The sequence below is a fragment of the Oxyura jamaicensis genome, unplaced genomic scaffold, assembly GCF_011077185.1.
Source record: "Oxyura jamaicensis isolate SHBP4307 breed ruddy duck unplaced genomic scaffold, BPBGC_Ojam_1.0 oxyUn_random_OJ71615, whole genome shotgun sequence".
Classification (NCBI taxonomy): domain Eukaryota; kingdom Metazoa; phylum Chordata; class Aves; order Anseriformes; family Anatidae; genus Oxyura; species Oxyura jamaicensis.
This window is the reverse complement of record NW_023310612.1, coordinates 98,778-108,573: the sequence shown is the minus strand read 5'-3', so window position 1 is coordinate 108,573 and position 9,796 is coordinate 98,778. Positions and strand designations below refer to the sequence as shown.

The 9,796-nt window shown below is 45.5% G+C and overlaps 1 long non-coding RNA gene across 1 annotated transcript in view; it reads right to left on the bottom strand.

The window, feature by feature from the left end:
- LOC118159685 overlaps nucleotides 1-4,842 on the bottom strand; it is a 6,923-nt gene extending 2,081 nt beyond the window's left edge. The window contains exons 1-2 of the long non-coding RNA XR_004747203.1: nucleotides 4,833-4,842; nucleotides 4,478-4,482 (exon numbers count right to left, since the gene is read on the bottom strand). This is a non-coding gene — a long non-coding RNA (uncharacterized LOC118159685). The remainder of the gene's footprint in view (nucleotides 1-4,477; nucleotides 4,483-4,832) is intronic.
- Between the last annotated feature and the right edge of the window lie 4,954 nt (nucleotides 4,843-9,796).

Below are 9,796 nucleotides of genomic sequence, written 5' to 3'. Positions count from 1 at the left end.
TCACCAATTCATTTACAGGTTATGGTTTGCCATATAATTCAAATGGGCTAACTGTTTCTCTAGCTCTGGGGGCTATCCTAATTCTCAGCAAAGCTATTGGTAAGGCTTCTGGCCACTTTAGTTGAGCTTCTTGGCAAATTTTAGTGACCTGCTTTTTCAGTATTTGATTCATTCTTTCTATTTGTCTGCTCGATTGTGGTCTCCAAGCAGTATGTAAGTCCCACCTAATCTGTAATGCTCTCGATATTTCTTGAACTACTTTTGATATAAAATGAGGTCCATTGTCTGAGGAGAGTCACAAAATCACAGAATCACAGAATGAATGAGGTTGGAAGGGACCTGTGAAGATCATCTACTCCAACCCCCCTGCCAAGCAGGATCACCTAAAGATCTAGGTGATCTAGTGATCCTAGATTCAGGAGATATAGGGACCTAGTCCCTCTGGTATTCCAAAGCATGGGATTACTTCTTTCGGTAAAGCCTTTACAACCTCCCTATCTTTATTAGTTTGGCATGGGAAGCCTTCTAGCCATTCAGTGAAAATGTCCAGCAGCACTAGGAGATATCGCTATGATCCTTGTCTAGGCAATAGGGAAAAGTCCGCTTGACAGTACTCCCCAGGTTTCATCCCTTTTCTTGTCTCCCCGGCGGTTCTTCTGGCTGGATCTTGGGGATGTTTGCACAGCATACAAGACACTTTCATACTACTTGGTTTCTGATAATTTGCATTTTTAGTCCTATTGCAAAGTGCTTTAGGCTATCTGCCATGGCATCAGCGCCAAAGTGTGTCCCTTCATGTAAGTCATTCATTAGCTGTTCAGTCATAGTTTCTGTTATCAGGATCTGTTCATTGGGTGTGAGAGACAATCTGGAGCCAATAACACAGGCTCAGGTGAGGATCACAGTGAAGTAGCATTTTTATTCACGATTGCAATGGCGGGCGTCCTCCAAGCAGGAGCACACAGCAAAAGTATATCATAACCTTATATTCCTTATTACCCGACACTTGATTCCTTCCCTGTTTCCTCATTGGCTGAGTACTACAGGTTCACAACCTACTCGACACTTGTTACTATACCATATATGTACAATTTTATTTGACCAACCATTAATTTCTCCTTTTCCTTTTTTTTTTTTTTATTCTTCTCTCATGACTAGAGGGCCCCTGATTTTTATTTTTACTCATTTTGTACTGCTCACCCTGTTTTTCTTAGCTATCCTCCTTATTCTGGGACAGTGGGACCTTCCCCTTATCTGTTTAACATACTCCCCACCCACTGCTATGCCGCACAATCACTTTTGAATACGCAAGGTTAGTGGAATTTTCCACTGCACAAACACCTTCTATTGCAAAAACACAACTTGGTTTATCACACCCTGCCCATGGCAGGGGGATTGGAACTAGATGATCTTCAAGGTCCCTTCCAACCCAAACCATTCTATGATTCCCAGTGGCAAGCAGATATTCAGCCATTTCTAGGAAAACAGAGCTCCATCACATGTAACCTTTTTTTTTTTTTTTTTTTTTTAAGACAAATATCATCGCTTCCAACCTCCCCCTTTCCTCCTCCTTTCCCCCCAGCTTTTACTGCTGAGCAGGACGTTGTATGGTATAGAATAACCCTTTGGTCAGTCTGGGTCAGCTGTCCTGGCTGTGTCCTCTCCCAACTTCTTGTGCACCCCAACCAGCCTCCTCGCTGGCAGGGCAGCATGAGAAGATGTCCTTGACTCTGTATCATACAATCAGGTATAATAGAATATGCTGAGTTGGGAGGGACCCACAAGGATCATCAAGTACAACTCCTGGCTCCACACAGGACCACCCAAAAAACAGACCATATGTCCAAGACAACTGTCTAAATACTTCTTGGACTCCAACAGGCTTAGGACCATGACCACTTTCTTTGGGGAGCCTGTTCCAGTGCTTGAACACCCTCTCGGTGAAGAACCTTTTCCTGATATCCAATCTGAACATCTGTCATGTTAAAGGGGTGTAGCTGGTTAACCATTATGGGTATGGTCGGATTCAAAGTACTGAACTATCACAGTCACGGATTCACCACTAACGTATTAACCGATGTGGGCCCGGCCAGATTTAGGATACTGAACTATCACGATCACGGATTCTCCAACAACGTAACACACCCTTACTCTAGTCATGCTCAATGAGAACTATCACAGCTAGGATCAATGCAATTAAGTGCAATTTATTACAGCAACAGGTACACAGGTTCTTTGGATTGCCGGCGATAATTTACTGTCTGCAAAAGCAAGCTAGCATGCATTAAATACTCAGGTGTACAGCCTGACTATTAATGCATTAAAAGGCACAGAGACTCTAGAGATTATTCAAGCATTTAAATCTCACCCAAAGACATCCCAATTGGGGGGGGGGGAAAGGCTCAGCCTGTTGACTGATCCAGAAGTCAGGATGGTATCTTCATGTTGTTATCTTTCCTGAAAATGGTATCTTATTCAACATTCCATTTCTCTTGAGCCAATTTATATTATTTTATATTTTTTAGGTGAAGCTTGAATGACTCTGGTCAAGCATATCTTAACTGTGATTGGTGAAAAGTTTTCTCGCCTTCGTTTAAAGGTATAGGCTCCAAGAAATTCAGAGCGCATGCTCAGTGAGGGGTGGTCGTACCTCGGAGGTGGGTAGCTTTTGGGATGGAGGTGTGTTTTGGTGTTGTAATGATGTTATAATGAGCAAAAGTTCACTAGAGTACAGCACTTTGTCAAAAACATGACAGGTCGTCGGCTCAGGGTGGCAAATGTGCAGTTTATCAGTTTCAATGTGCACAAGAACAATCGAGTCCCCCTCTTGCCAGAGCCTAGCCGTGGTGTCTCCACGCCGCTCTACACTCCATATTGTTTCTTAGAGTTACCACACCAGGTTCCCCTGGTGCAGTAACATCCAAGGTTAGAAGCCTAGGGAACACTCAGGTCATGCAGCTGCGCTCTGCCCTGAAAACCTCTTCAGTGCTGTACTTTTCTTTTTAGAATATGAATAGTAGTTTGATTTTCCAAGTTACTTGAGGCAATCACAGCACAACATCCCCTGACACAGCTTCATGCCATTCCCTCGGGTCCTAGCACTGGTCACCAGAGAGAAGAGATCAGCACCTCCCCCTCTGCTCCCCTTCATGAGAAAGCTATAGACCAGGATGAGGTCTCCCCTCAGTCTCCTCTTCTCTAGGCTGAGCAAACCAAGTGACCTCAGCTGCTCTTCATATGTCTTGCCTTCTAGACCTTTCACCATCTCTGTTGCCCTCCTTTGGATGCATTCTAATACTTTTAGATCCTTCTTATGTTTTGGTGCCCAAAACTGTACACAGTCCTTGATGTGAGACTGCACCAGCACAGAATAGAGTGGGACAATCACTTCCCTTGACTGTCTAGCTCTCCTGTGCTTGATGTACCCCAGGATATGGTTGGCCCTTTTGGCTGCCAGGGTACACTGTCAATCACACATTCAACTTGTCATCGTGTTATCATGCCACGTTATCAAATGTTAACATTATTTCCATCCTAAATCCAAAATAGGGCACCATACAGGCTACTATGAAGGAAATTAACTCCATCCCACCCAAAACCAGCACAGGAAATTGAAATAAATAGAATTATAGTGGAACATACTGACCTGCCATATGATAAAGTCAAGCCACTGTGTACCACCAGCAGGTACTTCATTAGCCACAGATCATGCAGAGCTGTATGGTTTGGTAGATAAAGAATTGTATTTAAGGAATTTTTCATTAGTATTACACTTATAACCATTACTGTTACTGACATATTCTCATTACAGTGTAGATATGCCTTGTGGGAGCTCTAAACTAACATGTCTAGGCCCACATTATGCCTTAACAGACAGTAACTAAGTTTAGGCTGTAAAATTACCTGTTTGGGTATATTATTGACTAATTGCTTCATCTCTCTCAGCCTTTTATTTAGAAGAGTCAATTACTAGCAATGTATTTCATTAAGATCTTTTGGAAAAAGCACAAGTTTTGAAACTGCTTTTTTGGTTAAAGATCTGTCTGAAAGGTAGTCTTCATTGATTAAGAAATAAAAATAAAAAGAAGTTTAAGATATTCTCTTGAATAAATAATTTATGGGAGCCAGGACTGGAATTTATGTAGGAATACTATATACTTACAGTATAAAAAAATGAGTTGCATTTAACTGAATTTGGTTGTAGTTGTTAAGCTGCAGTAGCACCTATTTTCTATTACTTTCTCATGAGGGAAGTTTAAGTAGGAAATCATATGCAGCATGGATGCTTTACCTTTCCCTGATACATAAGATACTACTAACAATAAATTGTAATGGGAGCACATCCTGCACTTTACTTTTGGGATAGACTGGTTTGCTTGTGTTGTACAAATGCATCATTTGTTTGCTGCTAGAAAATTAAAATTTGTTTCCAAGTTTTCTAGGTCAATATCTTGTAAACTTTGTAGGTTTTGAAAACAAGCTCTTCTGAGTTGGTGAAATTTAAGGGTTTTTAGACCTCCTCCATGAGAGAGGGATTTGTACACAGATTTATTTATTGTGAGCCCCAGTTGAAAAATAATGCTTTTTTCAAAAATATTTCACAGAATCATACAGAATCATCTAGGTTGGAAGAGACCTCCAAGATCACCTAGTCCAACCTCTGACCTAACACTAACAGTCCTCCACTAAACCATATCACTAAGCTCTACATCTAAAAGACCTCCAGGGATGGTGACTCAACCACTTCCCTGGGCAGCCCATTCCAATGCCAAACAACCCTTTCAGTAAAGAAGTTCTTCCTAAAAACCAACCTAAACCTCCCCTGGTGCAACTTAAGCCCATTCCCTCTTGTCCTGTCACCAGGTACGTGGGAGAATAGACCAACCCCCACCTTGCTACAGCCTCCTTTAAGGTACCTGTAGAGAGAGATAAGGTCGCCCCTGAGCCTCCCCACCCAATCCCCTGCTTTCCCAGAAAGTTGAATAGCTCATTAGTAGTTTCCTTCACAACTGTTTTCTCCTGTCCTGACAATAAAATATCATCTACATATTGTAACAGTAACACCTCCTCGGGAGGTTGGAATTGCTCCAAAATCTGTTGCTTCTGCCCCCATTTCAGGGTCTTTCCAGTCAGAGGTGAATATATCTTTGTTCTCAGGGCCTGAGAGCACTCTATTAATAACACTGTTATTCCAGTCTAACAATTTACTATTTGAATGCCCAATTTCATCGTCAAATCCCTTCCCAACAAGTTAGTCCCTGCCTTGGGTGCATACAAAAATTGCCCAGTGTTCATTTTATTCCCTAGTCTCAGCTTGGTATCCCCCAGAAGTGGCACTATTATCCCAGTCCCTTCTACCCCCATCAATTTTAAGGTTTCATTAGTTAATTTAATCCCTGATAATTTACAGGCCAGCAATGACCTAGCTGCCCCAGTGTATTGGGTTCACATGGCAAGGTTCTGGGGCAGCTGCAGTGGCAGCCCCTGTGAGAACAATCCAGAAGCTGCGCCGTGGCAGATAAGGGCCAGTTTCAGCCAGTCCCAAAGGGTCCCACTGCTGCCCAGAGCCAAGCCATGAGAAACAGTCTGTGCCTCTGTGAGAGCACATCCAAGAAAACAAAAAGAAACAAAACAACAACAACAACAACAACTGCTGATCAACAGCAGCTGTGAGAGCAAGGAGCGAGAAAACTCCCCGCAGACACTAAAGGCAGCACAGAAGGAGGGGGAGGAGGTGCTCCAAGGGCCAGAGCCTAAGCCCCCCCTGCAGCCTGTGGAGAAGCCCCTGGTGGAGCAGGCTGTGTCCGTAAGTCTTTCTGTTGTGTCGTGTCCCCCCCCCCCCCCGAAACCTGGGAAACTGAGCAAACACCACACCAAATATACCAAAAACCTTTAGACTGTTACTTAGATAATGCCTACATCCTCTTTCCCTGCTCATTCAACTTCAAACAGCTCTGTCAAACACTACATACTACACCTTTAACACCTTCAGTAACCCTTTTTAACACTTCTTTTTATCTTTCTCCAGCCTGTGCTTCCACCAAAGGCTCAGTCAGGGGCCAACTTAATTCCATACCTTTTTCCCTCCAGGATGCTGAAACAACATATCAGTATACCATATTTCATCCCATTTTCCTTCTCTCCTCCTTCTTCCACTCCGGATATTCCTATTTGAAGTGGCCAGCCTGGCCACACTTAAAACATCTTATCAAAAGCTGTCCCTGCTAGGATTCAGGATGCAACAGTGTGGTGCAATTGCCTAAAGTAACTAGGAAAATAAAACTAACATTCACATTCACACTGGGGGAACCTGGTGTGCTGGCTCTAAGGAACAGTACAGAGTGAAGAGTGGAGTGGAGACACCACGGCTAGGCACTGTGACCAGGTGGGGACTCGATTGTTCTTGTGCACACAGAGACCAATAAGCTGCACTTTTTGCTACTCTGAGCCAACGACCTGTCATGTTTTGACAAATGCTGTACTCTAGTGTACTTTTGCTCATTATAATATCATTATAATACCAAAACACACCTCCACCCCAAAAGCTACCCTCCTCCAAGGTGTGATCACCCCTCACTGAGCATGCGCTCTGAATTTCTCGGAGCCTATACCTTTAAACAGACACGGGAAAACTTTTCACCAATCATAACTAAGATCTGCTTGACTAGAGTCACTCAAGCTCCACCTAAAAGATAGAAAATAATATAAATTGGCCTAAAAGAGAGGGGATGTTGGGGAAGATACCACTGTCAGGGGAGATACCATCATGAGGGAATACACCATCCTGAGGACCTCCTGACTCCTGGGATCAGTCGAGGGGCTGAGCCTCTCTTCCCTCCCCCCATTGGGACGCCTTTGGGTGAGATTTGAACACTTGGTTATACTGTGTGTCTCCACGGAAACTTAAAAATCTCTACAGAGTCTTTGTGCCTTTTAATGTGTTAATTTCCAGGCTGTGCACCTGTGTATTTCATACATGCTAGCTTGCTTTTGCAGACAGTAAATTATCTCCGGCAATCCAAAGAACCTGTGTACCTGTTGCTGTAATAAATTGCACTTAACTGCATTATTCCTACCCGTGATAGTTCTCACTGAACACGATGTAGTGGGTTTATGTGGCAAGGTTTTGGTAGCAGGGGGCCATAGGGGTGGCTTCTGTGAGAAGGATCTAGAAGCTGCCCCATGTTTGGTAAGGGCCCCACTGCTGACCAGAACTGAGCCAATAAGTGATGTTGTTTGCGCCTCTGTGAGAGCATATTTAAGACAGAAAAAAAAAACGCTGCGCCACACAGCAGCTGGGAGAGTGAGAGGAGTGAGGAACAGCCTTGCAGGCGCCAAGGTCAGCAAAGAAGGAGGGGGAGAGGTGCTCCAGGCGCCAGAGCAGAAGTCCCCTGCGGCCTGTGGTGAGGACCATGGTGAAGCAGGATGTCCCCCTGCAGCCCATGGAGTACCACAGTGGAGCAGGTGGCCCTGCACCGACGGAGACTGCGGCCTGTGGAAGACCCCTGCCGGAGCAGATTCCGGGCCGGACCTGCAGCCCGTGGAGAGGAGACCACGCAGGAGCAGGTGACCTGGCAGGAGCTGCTGCCCGTGGGGGACCCAGTTTGGAGCAGTTTGCTCCCAAGGGATGGACCCCGTGGTACGGACCCATATCTGGAGCAGTTCTTGAAGAGCTGCTGCCTGTGGGAAGCCCACGCTGGATCAGTTCAGCAAGGACTGCATCCCGTGGGTGGGACCCCACAGCACAGGGGACGAGAGTGACCGAGAAGGAGCGGCAGAGAAGAATTTCTATAGACTGACCATAACCCCCATTCCCCCGTTCCCCTGCGCCGCTCGGGGGGAGGAGGTGGAAGAGGGTGGATGGGGGGGGAAGGTGCTTTTGGTTTCTTTCCTTTGTTTCTGACTTCTCTAGCTCATCAGTAATAGGCAATAAATCTTACTATCTCCCTATGCTGAGTCTGTTTTGCGCATCACAATAATTACTGCGCGATCTCCTTGTCCTTATCTCAACCCTTGAGCCCCTTTCATCGTTTTTTCTCCCTGTTCCTCTTTGAGGAGGGGGAGTGAGAGAGCGGTTGTGGTGGAGCTCGGTCGCCCACCCGAGCAAAACCATCACACACGACTAGAGTAAGGATGGTTGGTTATACGTTATTGGTGAATCTGATTGTGATAGTTCAGTACCCTGAATCCGACCGGACCTGTAACGGTTATTCGGCTACACCCCTTAACGTGACAAACACAGGTAGCTTTCCCTGCCTGCCATTCCTTCATCTCTCTTCCTCTCCTTTCCATCCTGGCCCTGACTCCCCCTGAAGATTTTCTTCCTTTCTCCAACCCTCTACCTCACTACCTGCTACACTGTCAATACCATTAGTTTCACTCTGCTTTTCCTTCTCATCTCCCCTCCTGACATACACTTTCAGGGCCTCCCTCAGGAGGGCCCCCAGTGACTGTTCACTACATCCTCCCACCTTCTGGAGCCCCTCCCCGTGTACCTGGCCAGACTCCAACCACAAAATGAACTTTCAAGAGGCCCTGGGATACCGGGTTCCCGGGACTCATCCCTGAACACTCCCCCACCCCGACCCCAAGTCTCCCACATGACCCCTGTGCTGCGCACTATCACCACTCCAGCCAGGATCGGCAGGTGGACACCCCTGCTCTGCCAGTACTACCCTTGGTCCCGGAGGATGAGCTACCCCCACTCCTGCACAGCAGCTCTCCTCCTGATCACTCCCCTTTCTTCCCTTGTAAACAACATACTTAGTATAAACATCATTTCCCCCCAAGAGTATAAGTTAGGCCCTAGGAGCTGGTCTAATTGTTCAGCTAGCCTGATGGGGTCCTCAATTAAAGACTGCTTAAAACTCCTAACCTCTCTGCCAGTAAGAAGAGGAGGGAGTTCACCTAAGAGGATACGCAGTTAGTGTTAGTACTGTTAATATCAGGGAAGGCGAAATTCTCAATATCTCTTCTACTTTGTTCTAATTCTTATCAGAGAACACTCCTATTCTAGGGACAGTGTTAACTGCAGTCCCTGTCTCCTTTCCTGGAGTGGCTGCTGCTGCCACCAGTGCAATATTAGGATTATAGAGAGCATTATGGGTAGACCTGTGCGGTGCCAGGAGTTGGACTTGATGATCCTTATGGGTCCCTTCCAACTTGGGATATTCTGTGATTCTATAATAACTCGGCTCCTTCTCCGAAAAAGGAATCTTATTGTTTACATATAAACTTAAAGCCTGAATTTTCATCAGACCCGTATTTTGGCCAAAATACTGCTGTTTCCTTAATTGGTTCTTTTGTCCAGACTGATACACAATATTTAACCATTTTCTTCTTTTATCACTTCCTCCATTTTTGGGATTATTTTTCCAATTTCTTATCATTCTTCAGGAAGAACTGTCAGTAGGCACTCCCCCAGGGATATCTCTCTGTCCCCTGGAACCCATATTTTCCCATTTTTCCTAGCCCTTGTCAGTGTGCTGCTACAGAAATTTACCTCCTGCAGGGTACCACACACTAACGTTCTGATTCTGGAAAATGGGGGTGTACTGCCAAGCACTTTACCGTGAAAGGGCTTACTGTACACCAAATTTCCCGAGACTCTTCCTTGCTCTCTCTTATCTCACGCTTTGTCTGTATCTGGCCGCACCCCTCGCGGAGCTACGGAACTGCGGATCAGGACTCCACACTCGCTTCGTACAAAAGTATGTCTCAATCACACATCACACAGAGTCTCACCCGACCCCCAAGGCAATACTAAGTATTTCTTACCTTGGTCTGTGCACAGAGT